Source organism: Lepidothrix coronata, unplaced genomic scaffold, assembly GCF_001604755.1.
Source record: "Lepidothrix coronata isolate B3197 unplaced genomic scaffold, Lepidothrix_coronata-1.0 Scaffold127, whole genome shotgun sequence".
Lineage (NCBI taxonomy): Eukaryota > Metazoa > Chordata > Aves > Passeriformes > Pipridae > Lepidothrix > Lepidothrix coronata.
The window spans coordinates 2395277-2414596 of NW_016690307.1; positions in this window are offsets into that span (position 1 = coordinate 2395277).

Below are 19320 nucleotides of genomic sequence, written 5' to 3' on the forward strand. Positions count from 1 at the left end.
AACGAGGCTGCGTTCTTGCACCAACCCTATTCACAGTCTTTTTCAGCATGATGCTCCAAAGAGCCACAGCAGACCTTGATGATCTGGACGGTATCTACATTCAATACAATACTGATGGAAGCCTATTCAGCCTAAGGCAACTGAAGACCCACACTAAGACCTTAAACCATCTTCTCCGAGAGCTGCTTTATGCTGATGACGCCACCCTTGTCGCCCACACAGAAGCAGCTCTGCAGCGTTTAACATCCTGCTTTGCAGACGCTGCTGAGCACTTTGGACTGGAAGTCAGCTTAAAGAAGAAAGAAGTTCTATATCAACCGACTCCTCAGGAAGTCTTCCTTCATCCCCATATCACCATTGGCCAATCAGAGCTCAAATCAGTCCAGCAGTTTAATTACCTAGGTAGCCTCATCTCCTCCAATGGTAAGATTGACGTAGAGATAGACAACAGGTTAGCAAAGGCATACAGTGCCTTCGGAAAACTTCATAAAAGAGTTTGGCGAAATAAACACTTGAAGAAAAGCACCAAGATCAGTGTTTACAGAGCCATAGTGCTGTCTACTCTGTTATACGGATCTGAATCATGGGTCATCTACCACCACCGCCTGCGACTCCTAGAATGCTTCCATCAACGCTGTCTCTGCACAATCCTAAACATCCACTGGTCAGATTATGTGACCAATACATCTGTTCTAGAACAAGCAGCTGTCACAAGTATTGAGGCCATGTTGCTGAGAACACAGCTGCATTGGGCAGATGGACCACCACCTCCCTAAGATCTTGCTTTATGGTGAACTTACCTCCGGCTGCCGGAAGAAAGGATCCCCAAAGAGAAAATACAAGGACTCCCTGAAACAATATCTCAGCCTTGGCCATATTGATCAACATAACTGGTCTACTCTGGCCTCCAATCAGGAGGCCTGGAGACACACCATCTATAACGCTGCTGATGCTTTTGAGAAAGCATGCAGGATCACCCTTGAGGAGAAAAGATAACACAGAAAGAATTGTGTCTTGCAGAATATACCATCTAAGGAGTCTTTCTGCTGTGCCTTTTGCAATCGGATATGTCTATCTCGTATTGGCCTTTTTAGCCACCAAAATGCTTGCAACAAACGTGGGTAAAGCCCTTCCCAAATCTTCGTTCACAAAGCCTAGCCATGATGTTGATGAATGCAATTTAGGATTTGATTTTCATCCTGAAAACACATGACTTCAATGGAAGAATAATCAATTTTCTATTTTACTCTCTTAGAATTTAGTAAGCTTGGGAAATTTCAAAGTGAACAGCTTTTACTAAACTTTTAAACTTTTTGCTTAATAATTTCTCATCTTCAATCAGACATTGCAGACTGAGTCACTGAATTTTTAAGTACTTCCAGCAACTTGAAGTACTCCTCTCTGTTTTTCAGATCCTCTGTCTTCAGTGGTATTTGCTGTCCCTTAAATTTTGCCTTTCCGTTTACTAGTGCATATTATTTCTTCTATTTCTATTAGTTGATTAAAATTAAAAGGATTTAATGTATTTTTTACTTCTCATTTTCCATTGCTGCACAGTAATTACTTACAAGAAATCCCTTTTTATTCTCTCTCCAAATGGTAATGACTATAAGACCAACAGCATCTTTCCCTGAAAAAGCCAACAACTTGAATTTTATTAATGAACAACAGGGTTTTTTCTTAGAAAGACTCATTGTAGGAGGCGTGTCCAAGGCACGGGGGACATGCCGAGGCAGAGAAACCCAAAGGAGCGTGTGTCTAAATGGATAACCCTATTGGTTAGAAGGTCACATGATATCAGGGTATAAAGGGAAGTGCCGAATTTGAAATAAACCTCTTTGTTTTACCGCCTCACAGAGAGCTGGGATTACTGGAGCCACAGGGAGGGAGGCAAAGAAGGATGGAGAGGAGGAATCAGACGAAGGAGACGTTAGACATTTGTGCCAAGGTGATAGAAAGCAGGCAAGGCACGAGGAGAAATCCTGGATTGCAAATCCCCATAGCCCTTGTTCCCAGCAAGTATCAACCATTTGCAGTTTTATTTCAGTGGGATCAGACTGAGAAAAACCCACTACCAATTCTGGAGTGGCTATTTCTACCCCCCACACCACCTAAAACTGTGTGGACTGCTAATGAGATGTTTGCAAAGCTTGTCATTAAAGGCAAAGGATGGCTGCAGGAACTAGACAGAAGGGATCCTGCCATCATCTACATCCCAGCTATGAAGGACAACTTGGATTAGATACTAGCTAAGGATGCAAGATTCCAAACTGCCCTGGCAAGCTTTGACAGTGACATTTCAATCTATCTCCCTAAACACAGATTGTGGGCAGAAATCAGTAATTTATCTTTAAAAGCCACCACCAGATGCAAAAATGAACCAGTGAAAGGCCTCAGGGCCTTCACAGATGCATCTGGGAAAAACACAAAAAGCTGCAGTGACTTGGGTAACACCCTGACACAGGACAATGGGAACGAGAGGTACAGATCATGAACCAAACTTCTGTACAGGTTCTGGAACTGGCTACCATTCGTATTACCTTAAAGAAATTTTCTGATCAACCTATTAATATTGTAATTGATTCCTGTTATACTGCATAGTTAGTCTCCCATCTCGAGAGTTCATTTCTTTGAGATAATGTTAACCCTTGCCTGTTGTTTGAAATGCGTTTAATTTGAGTTCTTGTGAATCACAGAAGGTTTGATTTCTATATAAAGCACACAAAATCACACGCTGACATGCCAGAGCAAATAACTGACAGAAACTGAGAAGCTTGTAAAAACAGCTATGTTTAATACCATACACAGAATCTTAGAGCAAGTGAAATTGTCTCATTCATTTTTCCATCAGAACGCAAGTTCTCTAGAGAGACAATTCCAGATAACACTTAATCAAGCTTGGACATTATCATGGCATGCCCAAACTGCCAGAAAATCACACCCATGCCATCTCAGAAAAGCATTAACCCTAGAGGGTTAATGGCAAATGAGATCTGGCAAACACATATACACATCCCCGAATTTGGCATATTGAAACATGTACATGTAAATAGATACACATCCACAAAACATAACTACCACAGCATCCACTGGACAAAATGCCAAGAGTGTAAAACACACTAGCTTAGTTGCTTAGCAACCTTTAGTACCCCAGAGCAGATCAACACTAATAATAAATCAGCTTCACTTCCTATCAAATAGGAAAATTCTCACGTCACAGGCATTCCACACTAACCCATAAGACAGGCAATTATTGAAAGAGCACATCACACACTGAAGCACATGTTCAATGAACAACAAAAAAGGGGGGGAACCTGTATAGCTTGCAAGAGCGTCTGTGAAAAACCATGTTATCAATTTTTTAAATTGTGACAGCACTGAAAGAAGTAAGTGTGAAACGCAGCATAGACCTCAGGTGTCCGCCTCTCCCAAACCATCAGTCATGGTTAAGGATATGGTTTCAAGACAGTGGATGGGACCCCTAGATCTTGTGACCTGGGGGAGAGGCTATGCCTGTGTGGCTACAGGAAAAGAACTTAAGTAGATTCCTTCCAGGTGTGTAAAACCCTATTTAAGTACACAACCACAGCAGCAAGAACCAGAGTAACGCAGAAGTTATAAAAGAGTTATGTTTATGTTTCAGGTTTACATTAAGGGACAACCAATGTGGTGAAAAGCAGTCTGCAAAATATCTGTGCATGTGTGAGTATGAGTGAAAGACGACCATCGATGAATGAGCGAGTGAATGAATAAGAGAGTTGTTTGACTGGACAATTATTAAAACACAAAACACCCCACAGAATAACACTGCCTCCACCACAGGGTCACTTCAAGAGAATTTAATTTTGCTAAGCTTAGCCTGTTTCTTAAATAAAGTTGTTCTCCCCAGTTATTCAAAACCCTCAGATTAATAAAGGTTATAAGTCTATGCACAGTTAGGCCAAGGCCTTTAGGTTAATAAAGTTATTTCTCCAAGTTGCACTACCCTTTAGGAATATAAGAAAGTTTTATAAGGTTTACCATAGAGGTATGAGACCAAGCAAGCAATGTGCTGGGTCATTGCAAGCTTTGGTAGTTTACAATGTACTGTTCTGATTGTTTGCACTGTTGTTTTTACACTGTTTTCGTGACCTTCTTAAATAATTGAGAGGGAGGTGATGTAGGAGGTGTGTCCAAGGCACGGGGGACGTGCCGGGGCAGAGAAGCCCAAAGGAGCGTGCGTCTAAATGGATAACCCTATTGGTGAGAAGGTCACATGATATCAGGGTATAAAGGGAAGCGCCGAATTTGAAATAAACCTCTTTGTTTTACCACCTCACGGAGAACCTGTATATTCTTTATTACATAAAGACACGTGCACCCTACAACTCATTGTTCAGTAGTTTGAGATTTTTACTTTTCTTCTTGAACTCTCTATAGACATTATTAGGCTGATTTCTCAAAGTTAATTAAAAGAAAGGATCATTCTTTTAAAAAAGTGTACATGTAATCTGAGTTTTGAGAGAAGTGGTAAGGAAACATATAAGGGGATTACAATGGGGACATGAGGAAGTATGAGAAGAAAAATAATGGTGAAGTTAAGAGCTAGATAGCAGCCAGAGAATGTAAGGCACCTTTTTTTTCTCCCAAATTTTAGCTAGATTTTGAAATTTGGAAATCACCAGTGATGTGTAAACCAGTAAGGAAAGGAGAGGGAGAGTTTGGGGGTGGTGGACAAGTCTTTCCTTCTGTATTCTCCTGTACAAGGAGTTCAATCAAGTTCAAAAAGCACAACATCAGTTAAATCCTCATTTATTGCTGTGATCGTTCCCAGGCAAATTCCTAGGGCTACTGTGTTTGCAATAGCAGCTAATTCTACCTGAACAAGTGCTTTTTTTCACCAGAAGGGATGCCCTCTTTGAATGCAGGTATGTCAAAATAGCTCCCTTTTTCTACATGATAAACTCTGTTATACATCTATCCTGCTGTTTCCAGACATCCTTAGGGCATTTGAACAGTACAGTGACGAAACAAATCTAGGCAGTTGGATAATGACTCATAGACAATTTCAGTGAAGGTAATGAAGATGTGGATGGATGCCTTTTCCTAATCATGCCAAAACACGCAAAGTACGATATTTCTCAGTGGACAGAGACAATGTTTCTGTAGATTATTCATATGATGTACACTCTTACTGGGTTGTAAATACTTCACAAATAAAGCACTAATGCCTATCGGTGGCTTCCATTCCATAAAAGTTTGTCTCTCAACTCTTCTATGAAGGCATTACCAGGTTTTTCTCTATTCACCAATAGAAAATATCAGTATTTTTGGAATGAACTCTGATTGAAAACTAAAACTGAGACTTACCTAATTAATGTATTGTATCATGGTAAAAAATACGTAATTGATGCATTCTATCATGTCATCCCAATATGAAGATTTCATATATTAATTTGTTCCAAAAAATATCCTCACACTTTCTATGAAAACTATACACTTCGTGAAAAAACCTTGTATAGTAAAACCAATTATACACAGAGAAACAGTTTTGACATAAGATATCGATCAGTCCCATTTATCCATCATTCATGCTAAATGTCAGTTGGATATATATGGAAAAAATACTGTATCTGAATTTGATGTCTTTACTAACAACATTATGTAGCACTAAAGCTTAGTCATCCTTAATACTTAGGCCTCAGCTAGTTTCCCCATGGAAATGAGTTTTGACCTCCAAGGATTAGTTGAGACTTTGAGTGTTAACTAATGACAAAGTACTATTAATGTATATTCTATTTGATGAGTTGCCCAGTCCTTTCTTAGAATTTAAATATTTTTCTCATACTTGAATGCATCAATCTATACTCAGTTAATAAAAGGATTCTAAATACAATGCTACTGTGAAACCACTGAGGAAGGAAATATTCCTTCCACTTCAGGGAAAGCAAAAAATGTTCATCTGAACACCAGTTGAGATTCAGATAAACTATATACATATTTTATGATTATTACATTTCTACAGGAAACACTCAAGTTAGGAAATGGTGGAACAAGTTTGCTGGATTTTTTGTACAACCTTCTGTGTATGTACTTTAGTTCTTTATCATGTAATCAGATGTAATCATGTAATCTTCCACAGGAGTTGTGCCTCATTCAAGATGAATGGAGACTGTGGCATGGAATTAATCATAGCCTTATAATAACTAAGGATATTAGACAGAGGACTGTTGATTTTTTGGTTAGAAATCTTGGATGTGTTCCACAAAGCAGGAAGTTTTGTGGTTATAGTAATATTTTGGGATCTGGGTGCAAACTCCAGCATTTTCTCATGTAACTGATAGGTGTTTCTTATTTTCCTGCAACTTAGTCTCTAAAATACATGAAATCTATTGTTAGGGTCTTATAAAAAATAAATTGACTGATCTTTGTGAAATATTCATTTGAATTAATATACGGTGGAGAACTCTAGGTGGAAGTGAATCGTTCTGTATTTAGTGCAGAAGCTTGAAGGGTGAGCTGTAAATAAAACATGGTAAGGCATCCTCACTGAGGACAGAAACCATTTTTAATGCTGTAATTGCTCATTCAGTGCCACTATTTACTGTGTGCCCTGAATGAAGCAGGAGTTCTGTGAAAAGAGCAATATGTAGTCAGAAACTTGAAATCTGTGTTAGTAAACACAAGGAGAATTAAAGGTGACCAGATCGTCTGACTGAAGTTGACTCACATCCACCCACCATGCTTTACAGGGAAAGCAAACATATGCTTCTTTGAACTTATGCATATATAAATATCTTTAGTGTTATCTTATATAATTGGTTCCACAATCTGCCAACCAACATAGTAAAATTCTTTGCCCTTTAGCAACTTTAATGAATGAAGAAACAAAGATTCCCTTCATGGATGACCAAAGTTTATATTCAGAATTCTGAATTATCTCACTGTCCTCTCAAACTGTATTAAATCTTTACTCTGTCTACAACGGAGTCACCTGACATATGAGTTTCATTCATTTCGCAATGACACTTGGGGTTTTTTCCACATATTGACAAGTATGACAAGATTTCCTCTTATGACTCTTCCAACAGATGGTTTCTGCTGTTCACAGAAATTCTTAACTAATAAATACATGTATTTGTAAATTTTCTTACCAGGTTTCTTTCCTTCTGTATTACTTTTCTTGAAGAATTTTCTTTCTTCCTTCTCTGACATCCTTATTCTCTTTCATATTATGTTAGACTATAGAATTTTTCCTACTCATTTTGTACAGATTCCTCCTGAAAACCAATAAATAGGTTATTTCATACTATATAGTTCTAAAGAAAACTTCGTCTATATTAAACAATAATTTCTAATATGGACTTATTAAGCATCTTAATGAAATCCAAATATATCATATCTATCGCAATTCATGATCTAGAAAAAAAATCCAAAAATTTTGCAGAGAACATTATTGAATAAGTCTTGCAAAATCTATCTTGTCTAAGTTCAGATTTTACCTTATCCTTTAACTGGAGGGAAAAACCCCACAAAAACAAACAAACAAACAAAAAACAAACAGAAAACCTAAAACCCCATAAAAATAGCATCCTCACTGTTTTAAACTCTATTAAGAATCTTACTTGAGTCCTAGTGCTATTTCTTTAACACCTTTTCCTGGTATTTTAATGCACATGTATATATCTTTAATATTCTGGTGTGTTCTATTACAGTCTTTTTTATTTACACCTGTTTCTCGTTCATAAAATTATAATCTACTCTTTGCCTATTTATACTACATGCATTTCCTTGAAAGTATCCTTGACAAAAATAAAACAACAGAAAAAAAACGTAGACATAGTTCTGGTGAGTTCTACCTCTGACTGCTTTGCTGACTCTAATGTTGGCATGATTTCATCAACTGGAATGTTTTGGTAACAGTTGTCTAAGGGTCAATTTGCTGTAGGGCTGCCCTGTCCTTTTAGATGGTATTTAATTTTCAGTTGCATAAAAATGTTCTGCCCCTTACATGGTGTTCTACAAATCCCTTATGACATCTATCCTCAACATCTTTTATAGTGAAGCAATGCCTGGCTCCCCTATGTCTTTATTTATTAGACTGTAAAATATATGCAGTGCATTATATCCTCTATGTGTGTTTTGCATGCTTATAAATACAGATCAGTTCATTTCATATTCTTCTGCAAGTCAGAATCTAAATCTCATTCCGTTCTCTATATTCTGATACACATCCTTGCAGATAAAGTCATGGAACCTTTCCTCACCTTCTTTTCACTTTTTGCAACAATTCACAGTACTTACTCTCTTGTTTAAGCATGTGTTTGTAAGATGTAGTCATTATAATATTCTGCCTTATTTAATCATTCTTTATTGGTTTTGTATATCACATATTAGCTGTGGTGGCAATGCTTTACTGTGAAAATTATGTATGGATAGGCCTATGGGCTAGAGAAGCTACAACATAAAAATACATTTTTATATACAAAATTCTGTAAACTAGAATGTCATTTTCTTTTCTTCATGTAACAAATCACTATTTAGAAGGTCAAATTTGTATATTTGTTGTCATTTCCAGAAATAAAACTGTACCAACCTTTTATCATCTACTTTAAAGTAGCTGTATAAATTACAAAATAATTTAACAGAGCAGATTTATTTTCCTCTCTACAGAAAAAAAAAATATGGTAGAGAGGAAATCTCAGTTATACTTTTGGATGTTTTGTTCATTTACTTGCAGAAAATCAGAAAACATGCCCTGTGTCTCTGTAACACCTTGAATTGTAAAGAAGATGTTTTTTTGCACGGAAATGTTAAATCAAGACGATAGCTCTCATTCTGTCTTTAGTAATAATTAATTTTATGGTTTTTGGTAAAGCTGGATCGCTTGGTGTCTATTCTAGGCTCAAACTGCTACAGTGGCTTAAGATAGTACAGTTTTGTTGCCATCTCTCTTCAAGAGCTATCTTACAGCAAAACATGAAGTATGCAGATATTCAGCATTTTCAGTACAAGGTCCAGCAATTTAAGTTGGACTTTTCCCAATAGTGAGTTGAGCTAAACAGGTGGATACTGCTGTTCAAAACCATTTACATACTTCATTCTTTAAATATGTGTGGATGGGATCACGTAATGACAGCTGGATGTCTGCAATTGCATGCAGGTACCATACTTTTAGTTTATGCCATATCTAAAGTAACAGTACCCTGATCTAATTCTCTTTTACTGAAATTTAAGTAATTATAAGAGGAGCTCAAGGGAGCTCACATTATTACCAGCGATCAGCTGATGGGCAATAATTTACTGAGCCGCTACAACTTGATTCGAGTGTGTGTGAAAGCTCTGCTTCCCTATCTGAAAAACAGAGATAAAGTTTCCTCACAGTTCTCGTGAGGACATTGTGAGAATTAAAGTTTACACACTGCTTCAAAATGTAAACTGCTACATAGACTGAGTCCAGAAAGAAAATGATGCCACCCTTTGGAAAAGATAAGTGTTCAGTCTACCAAAGAAAGGAAAGGAGTCATGCATAACATGAATATTTCCTCTGCAAGATGTGAAAGTGTGGTATGGATCTCTAAATACTAGGAAGTTGACAAAAGAGTCAGTTCTCTATGGCATGAGAAAATAAACAAGAGACACATTAGAGTAATATCTTTTTCTAATTAGGTGTATGTGTCTTTAATGCGCTGGTGTGTGCATATGTATGAGCTGTATAAAATTTCTTCTGAAGTTATTGTTGATAAATTATCTGACAGACAGTTTGATATTGCTGCAGAAGTGAATTCAACTCCACAGTCATTCTTTGAACAGCAGGATTTATTTGTCATTTATCAAAGTTTAATATATGCAATCTGTCTCGCAAAGGGCAATAGTGAGGAAAGAGGAGTGAGGAAAAAGGGAAGAGTGAAGCAGGGCACAGCTTATGCTTTTGAAAGTGTCCCAGCCTTACTCTGCTTGCTCTGTTTAAAAAATGAAAATGATCAAAGGACTGAAAGTGCAACATCCTTCGAGAGTTGCCTGGCAAGTGCTACATGATGACTAGCTTTTGTGCAGCTCAAACAGAGGTCTGTTCTGTGAGCTATCTGGACTCTCATTATCACTCATCTGTCAAACCTGCTGCTGTAAAAAGAGCTGGGGTGGAGGTCAACTTGTAAAGTAGCAGCAGCAGAAGCAGAGATGTGCTCCACTCTCTGGTGAGTCAGTTGTCAGTTCTTCTTCTTTAATGTGGTTAATCCACCACCCAGGACTAAATTGGTCCTGAATGTTGTTTCCTTCCTTTCCACTCTGACCTGTCCACAGGAGGTGCTAAAGGAAGTCTTTTATTCCAAATGACTCCAGTAACCTGGAGCCCTGTGACTGAGGGATAATAAATGTTATTGGTCCTTTTGGGAAATTCAGATGACTCAGGATGCACAGCAACTTTCTTTTTTCAAGGTTTAAGCAAACACAGAGATCCAAGAAAGATGCTGCTCTGTCCCAGTGGAAGACAGCTAAAAGTAAATCTGCTTCAAGATAGCGAGTGTCACCTAAATTTTGTCATTAAAGTCCTATTATTGGCCTCTCACTGAGATCCACAAGGGTCAATAAATATCTACTAGAAGCCTCCTGCAAATTCTAAACCAAAGACTGAAATATCACCAGTAGTCTGGGTCATGATTTTTCCATAATCATTCTTTATAAGTTTGGAGGTTTTTGTGGTTTGGATTTGTTTTGGTTTGAGTTGTTTGGTTGGGGTTTTTTTCCCATACATAACTGAAGTTTAAATATCTATGGAAGACTTTTTTTAAAGTGATATATATAAGTCAGACTGATAATTTCCTTTAAAAGTTTTGCATGTATTATGGTTTGTTGTGAAAACATATATTACCTATTGACTACTGGATGTTCCTGCCAAAAATATCTTAATCACTTGAAAATAGAAAAACACTTTAAATTTCTGGAGAAACCCAGAGTAAGTTTGATTCTCAAATGCTCCCTCACAACACTGTAAGCTGAGCTGAGAGTTTCCTGTTAGTATTATCTTTTACAGTGAGCTTGTTGCCAGGTTTCTCAAATATTTTTTGCCTGAATTTTTTGTCACAGATGCAATGCTGATTCAGTGAAACAAAATTACTTATAAACTTTCTTTTCTTGTTACTAAATTGTTCAAGACAATGTTATGTAAATAAGCAGTCTTATTTTATTAGGGACCTTGACTTGGCCTAGACTGCAGTTTCAGCCAGGACTCAAGGTTTGGTCTACGTGACTTACATTTGGCCTCTACAGATTAAATAGAAAGACGAAGTGACCATGATGGGTTTTGTTAGCAGTGGTGTCAGTAAGACACCCAACTGGAAACCAAGCAAAGCTATACCCAAAGCTAAGCTTTGCCTATGATACAGTATTAAGAGATGGCATGTGAGAACAACTCCACCTTCATCTTTTATTTGGTCTGAATACTACATATAATCAAGTGAGTGTTATTTCTAACTCCTGAAAAGGTCAAGGGATCAATTTTTCTCCCATTTTCTCACAATACTTAGTAGCCCCAATTGTTAGTTAAAAATAACTAACTAATTTCAGTATGATTTTTGTCTAAAATTAGCAAATTAGGAGAAATGAGGTTTTAAAGAAATATTTCTTCTTCTAACAGTGATATTTGCTTAAAATATTCTTAAGGTTTAATCAAAAACTACATCCTACTATAAAAGGCTGTTTCTAATTTTATTTCTCTCCTTTTTAACTAAAATGTAATGACAAAAAAGAAAAAAGGAGAAATCTTCATGTCTCATTTCACTTAATGATTAAGAAAAGATACGATGAGAAAAAAAGATAAAAAAAGGAACTTGCATTGAGTGCTAAGAAAAAAAACCATGCCTTTTCCTAACAAGTTAATTTGGTGAACGTGAAAGAAAACCAGTGATTTTTGGTGAGAGAAAAGAAAAGAAACTAGACTATCTATAGCTTAACCTCAGTTCCAGACCTCCATACGAACATTTTTTATTACTCCACAAAGACAGCAGCCACAGCAGATCTTAGGTGGACGACCTGAATGCCTCATGGAGGCATTTAGCTTGTTCCCCTTCTTTTATCTGTTAATAATTGCAAGCTGTAAACTTGATCGTAGTCTGACAGTAGGCACAGGTGCTATTCCAATTGCAATTGAGAAGTGGGAATTCCCATTCTCTGAGGAATATGGTTGTGTGTCCCTGGAATTATCACCTGTTGCTGAAGCCACCTGTGCCAGGCTTACACTAGGCAGGAGCTGGGGCTCTACCATTTTTAGGGCTCAGAATGGTGTTTGAGGTGAAATATCGTTTTTTGCAAATATTGTAAAAAACCTTACTCCTTCACACTAGCATATTTCACAAAGTTATCTTGACGTCAGCTGAAGTCTGTCTGAAAAGATTTCTTGGACCCAGGGTAGATTTTGTGAGCTAAGGTCCACAGAAAAATTGCCCTGGCGAAAGTTGTTGCTAAATGCTTTCAATTAGGACATAGAAAACAAGGCATTAAGTCTTTTCTTCCCCAGGCATGAATTAGAACCTAAAATTTCATGCATGCTCTGAGTATCAGCTCCTCTGAAATTGGCCGTCTTTCCCAAAACTCTTGAAAGCCTGTTTTGTTCACATCAGGAACTGAAAACAAATGCCAGAACTCTGACATTTATCATAAGATGGAAACCTTGTTTTCCATTCAGCCATGTACAATACTTCAGAGAAAAGGGACAACAGGCATTCATCTTTATTTTTTGTATATAAATTGAGAACGAGATACATTAAAGAACTATTTTACTACATACTTCTGTGGGCTTTCGAGTGGTCAGTTAATGTTGTCTGGAAGGAGACATGTAATAAAATGACTCTATGATTTATTTTATATAAGCAAAGACTAGCTCTTTCTGAAGAACTGAAGTATATAAGACATTCAGGCAAATTATTGAGACAGAATAAAAGAATGTGGCTCCTTCAGAATCAATGGAGTTGAGCCATTTTTTACTGTCAGCAGCTATTGCCAGTGCCTGATGATTCCTAGTGTTTTAGTTTGGGCATTTGGTATATCAATAAATTGAGGTGTGATGGGCTACTATAAAGTTTGTCTTCTTGGCAGAGCGTGATGACAGCAAAGTTAGCCAGAGAAAAGAGCCTAGTGTTAGAATTTCAGGGGACAGATCCACAAATTCCCTGAGGTGGCCTGAAAAGTACAGTCCTTCTGCAGGTGAACTTGAGTGTTCAAGAAACAATAATGTAACACAAATTAATTCAAAGCTATTTGGTCTCTTCCTCATTCTACTAAAAGAATTGGGTCTTTTTTTATTACAGTATTTTTTTCTAAAAATACCTCTTACCCAAAAGATAGTGAGGAGTCATGGGTGAGGCATTTTGAAGTCTAGCATTATCCTTGTCTGTGTGTCACAGATATAGTTACTGTCAGAGACATCTTCCTTAGCAAATATCTCAAGGTCTGATGGTTAAAAATTTTTGAGATACTCTACTTATGCAAAGACCAATTAATGAATACTGGGAAAAACTAGAGATATTTCACTCTAAAGTAGTAATTGACAGTTGGTATCATTTTTCTGAGTGAGAGCTCTTCTGATGTTCCTTTGCCTTTTCCTTTATAATATGTCATGGTAGGAGGAATATTAATTAAAGACCATAAATCATACTCTAGTGAGAGTGAAAAATCTACTTAAATCCTGATTTTAGAAATATTGAGTAAATCTACATTAACTCTAAGTATTACCGTTCTTCTAAGTATTTGCATTTATTTATCTTCAGTAGTGTTTTAATTTCTTCAGGATTTTATGGAGAAATAAGGTGTCATTAAAGGGCAAATCTGATAAAATCTAATAAAACATAAAACCAAAAATAACTATTTATTGGTTCATTTAATTGAAAATAAACATATATCAAAGCTGATGTGGTAATAGTCAAAATCTAAAACATAATAAGAGACAGCTGAACTTCACGGGTTTGCTATATCTCCATGTTTCTTTTTTACCTACAGGAATACCTCATATATAGAGAAAAATAAAACTGCAGCTGTGAATCCAGTGAACTATCCTACCATGTAATTGCAATACCACCATGGGTATGCGAAGCCTTGGGAACGAAATGGGAATTGTTTCCTGATATTAGTTGTTGCAATTTTGTTCTAAATTTCAGTATCACAGTGTTAGAAGGTTTAAAGAGGTGTTTGTCACCATAACCAACTTCTCCAAGTGCTAAACTGCCAGTCAGGTATTCCTACATATGAAATATGTTCTTTTTTGTCTTCTGTAAAAGGTAGCTGCAAAGAAAGGATGGCACAGCAAGTTTTTTGACAAAATATTGTGCAACATGGTTTCAAATTGCTAGACTTTGCTGTAACTGTGCCTAGTGCCTTAAACATCTGGGTGTTGAATCTTTATTTCAACCTCTGATCAATAGCACATGCTTAATATACATTTCAACAAGTGTTTCTGCCTTTGAAAGTGAAAGCAATGGGAATAAGGTTTCAGTCCTTTAAACACTTTTTTTCCCTTTTTCACTCTATGTGAAAGTGTCAAAGATAGGATGGTCACAATAAATACACAATTATAATTTAGTGGTGTTTGCAGTTTAAAGGCAGTTTTCAACAAGTTTGTGTGCAGCAGACACTGCTGCCAACAAATGAGTGATGTGTGTCAGTACAGAACCCTCTACATAAAAATATTAAAATTGAAAATTATATTGAACTCATAGACTCTAATGTGGTAACTGTAGGTAAGCAATTTTTTATAAAGATGGAACCTGAATTTATGGATTTACCTAATCTCACTGATATAAATTGACTGAACTATCTTTATTGCTCTTTCTTACCCGAATGTTCCCAGAGAGTAAAATAAAATTCTATATTTATAGAGAAATTATATTTCATACTATAATGGTATTGTAGATTAGTTTCATGATGTTCTTCTGCATATTTTGATTTACCCATAAAAGAAGCATGACTGAGTCTACATGTTGCTCATATTTTGATTTTTGTTGATATTGTTAACAAAACTGCCACAAAACTTTGTTTATGGACAAATTTCACCGTGTTTCTTGTGTCTGCTTAATTGGTACCACAGTAAGGTAAAAATTATCTAAATCAAGTATCAATGTGTTATCAGACTGTTGAAATTCTGGAGTACAGTGATGAGCACAAAATAAAGAAGTTAATAGAATTAAATTACAGAATTAAATAGAATTAAAACACTATTTTAAAACAAAAATCAAAATTCAGGATTTCTTTGTGTGTGTTTTTATTACAGAGGAAAAAATAAATGTTGTATTTCTAAAATGACTAGTATAGTATTTTCTTGATATTATTATTTCGTAACTGGTTACATTTCAAACATGGAAAGTTTGTGTGATCACTCATGTAGTTCTAAACCACTGCTTTAATATTTCAAGAAGAGTCAGTTTCCTAAGAAGGAGTGAAAATGGTTTTAAAAAACCTTAATCTCAAAAAACTAAGACTGGAATTTTCCATCTCTACCAGTCATAGACTGTCATGAAACTCGTAGGAATCAAAGAAAAAGTTCCTTTTTTTTTTGTTTGTTGCCACCAGTGCTAGTAATATATTGCTGAGGATTTCCTCAAAATATCAAAGTTTTTCTTTGGGTGTCATATGTTACTTTTGTAGAGCCATGTGGGCACAAAAGCATGAATCATACTGACTTCAGGTCATCATCTGTCAAATGGAGCTAGAGTTTTTGGGAATTGTTGATTGGTACTTGGAGTTATTGTTCGAGTACTTATAAGCTGACCGACTAACACAAAATGTGCACTGTCACATAAAGGGTATTTGATGACAACTGCACACACAGGTGTGTGAATAATGATATTTCCTTGGTTCTGAGGCCAAGCAGAAATATTTGTTTGAAAAATGCTGAAATGAAACAGTAAAAGAAAAAAAGATCTTTTTCCTGACCAAAAAGTGTTTCCCATATGAAACACAGACCTGTGATTTGTTTGTAACATATTCCTCTTCCTTCTCAAATTTTTTTTTTCAGAACATTGATTTGCTGAGAGATAAAATCACAGTTCTGGTTAGCAACGTTCAATGCCAATACAGGTAGAAGAGTCTTTATTTATTCAGAACATTAGCTAACCTAGTGGTTAGGGTGCAGCACTTTCACCACTGGGGCCCGGCTTCGATTCCCAGCCCCCGGGCAGATGGAGCTCGTCAGCCCTGTAAGGCAATCCATCTAAGAGAAGGTCACTCTAAACAAACCTATGTCCTGAGACCCTCACTGCCACTGTCCAAGCTTGCTCGGCCCCGGCAGATGAACCTCAGGATTAAAGGGTGGGCTCAGTTCAGCACACGCTGGGTCTCACCTAAAAAAAAAAAATCCAGGCTCAAAGGGTTAATGACCTTTCCCAAATCTTCGCTCGTGAAGACTGGCCATACTTACTTAACTAACCACACACAACAATAATAGATACTGCTAGATACAGCTCTTTTAAAGTTAGTGAACACTTCAGAGCTTAGAGCCAAGTTAGAGGGTCTTTTTACTAACTCAAAGTTTATGTATAATAGATTCTTTAGCAGCAGCCCTCTAATGAAATGTGCATTCAACTAGAAGAAGCTGGTTTTGCTTGCTCAGTAGATCTGTTTAGCCACCACATGAAAATGCATTCAGTAAAGCCCCTCTTATTTTTACAAGGAATTGACTGAAAATAATTCACATATATATATATCAAGATCTCCTTTGAGGCAACTATGAAGCCTACAAAGGGCACCTAAGATGAGCAACTGCTTGGACAGTGCAGCTTATCTGTTCTCAAGAGGCTCCGGTAAGGTTTTATTTTATGTAGACTTCTCTATTTGATATCTTGATGAACTCATCTTGACGTGTTCATTGGACGAATCTTCTCTTATTCATACATTCATTCTTTTCAGCACAATTTCAATTTTCTTATTCCCAATTCTAAAATCTTGCTGTCTAAATCTAAGCCATTTCTACTTCTGTCTCCAACTCTCTACTTCTCATCTTCAGTCAGCAAACTGCATTTCTCTTTATTCCTCTAAAATATATTCCTTTATAAAATATAAGTTCTTTCCTCCTTTCAGATTTTTCCCTTAAGAAAAATCTTTTTCTGCTTTTTGTGGTTCATGACACATTCTGGATAGAATATTGTGATATTTCATTTCAATTATGCCACATCAGAATAGATGACACTGCAGAAATATAATTTGCAAGGGGATGCAAATACTGATGCCCTTTTCAGCTTTCACTAAGAATGCATCCAAAGTCAGTTAAATCCTTTTTTTTTTTGCAAGTACTCAGAATATTTAGAAAATATTTATGACAGAATGCTAAAAGCAGTGTGATCATATTCTTAATATTAATCCCCTTGATTATTTAACTTTCTTTGAGAATAGGAAGTTGAAAATGTAAATAAACATAAAGTAGTTGTATTGAAATTTTTTTCAGATATTTTTTGGCATTCAGTCAGCAGTTTAAAAGCATCTGGAAGGTCAAATATGAGGATTTTTATGTTATAAAAGGACATAGTTAACATTTAAAGTTTGTGCTTTAAAAGTATCATTTTTTTCAGATATCATATTAACAATGTGATATAAAATAAAGCTCTGTCTTCGGATGCCACTTAGCACATTTTATAAAATGGATGTTTTATCAATAAATTTTCTAAAGACAGAAGCAAATTTCTCTAACATGCATTAAGAAGATTTTCACTGGCTGCAGCTCATAAAGAAGCTGCTGTGAAAGCACTGACACATGATGACATGATGACTGGATAGCACCATCATGCGAGTCAGCTCTCCATTCCTTCATGGCTAATCTGATATCAATGCAGCAGTTTATGGTGAACTCCATCTGTTTTTGAAATTGATGGTTACTCTTATTTACAAGTAGCCAGTTAATATCTGCAAGATATTTACATCACAATGTGTTTTGGAGTCTTACGCAGGTTGGCCTCTCTAAACCATTTTTTGTGTCACTTTCAAGACCTAGAATCACTTTAACAGCTACCAGATACCTCCAGATATGCATCATCCTGGACAGGGAAAGAAGTAGCAATAGGTGTTGTTACCAATGCCATGAAAGCAAACTGACCATTTTGCTAGTACCAATACTACGAAAGCAAACAGGATGAGTTCTGTTACTGATGGAAACATTCACTCCTTTGCCTGTAGAGGGTGAACTATGGTTTTCCACAGGACCCAGCAATGAGCAACAACCAGATGAAGTTTTAGGATATGGAATCTAATATGATGTTAATGCATGCATACTATATATGCATATTTAACTGACATCTAATGTACAAGTGCCCCTGCTAGTCCTCTCCAGGTGCATCATGACCTAGATGAGAACATACAGGAGCAAAACTTAAATTTTGAGTTTAGCAAGCCAAGTCTTTAACTCCTGATAAAAACATACACAGAGGAAAATTTCAATTGTTGCTAACACTTCAGACAGGCTGGTTCAGAATTCCCTTAGTTCAGGAAGCAGGAAACAACAGCAGATTGTAAGAATATACTACAATCTCAAATGCAAATAGTTTTACAGAAAGGTCAGACACCATAGGTTTCCCTAAATCATCCTTTTCTTCTATACTTCTTCCTCCTTCCTTATCTTGGTCAATTTGAGGTCCTATTTTGTTTCATACCCTTTGCAGTACTCCTTTGGCCTAAATTATTTTTGCAGCTTCTGTGTGTGCATGGTGCTATTTCCATAAACATAGCATATTGTGTTTTATCAGGATGACTGACCTTCCATTTAGATTAAGGAAAATGAGGAAATAAGAGAGAGAAAAGTAATCTCCATGCAACTGGGAAAGCAGAGCGTTTGTCATTCATTCTGACAGCAGCTGTCTTGAGCCAGTCTGCCCTAAACAGGAGAAAGGATAAGATCCCTTCCACTTAATGACAAAGAAAATAATGGAGAACAGCATGAACATCTGAATTCCAAATCCCATCATTATAATATATAAAAAAGTGGAAGTTATGTCTGTACAGTTATCCTGTCTCATAGAATAATCCAACAGTATAGAATGAAATATTCGGTGTGCAACCTGTAAGTCTTGAACAGCTTCAAATGGGAAACCAGAGGGTGCTGTGGGGTGGGGAAAAAAAAGAGATAAGTATAGATTAAAGAAAGCAAAACCATCACAAAGACTTGTATTCAAATACATCTATACATATATATCATTTTCTTATAAGAGAAATCTTGGGGTAAAAAAGGAGTTTCATCTATACTCCTTGATCTCTAATCCTGAGATTCGAGTGTCCTGATTTTTGTCACAACAAACTTGCTAAATCATGGGAAGCATCTGCTGCTAAACCAGGAGCATTAGCCTGGCAAAGTGTTACTGCAGATTGTGG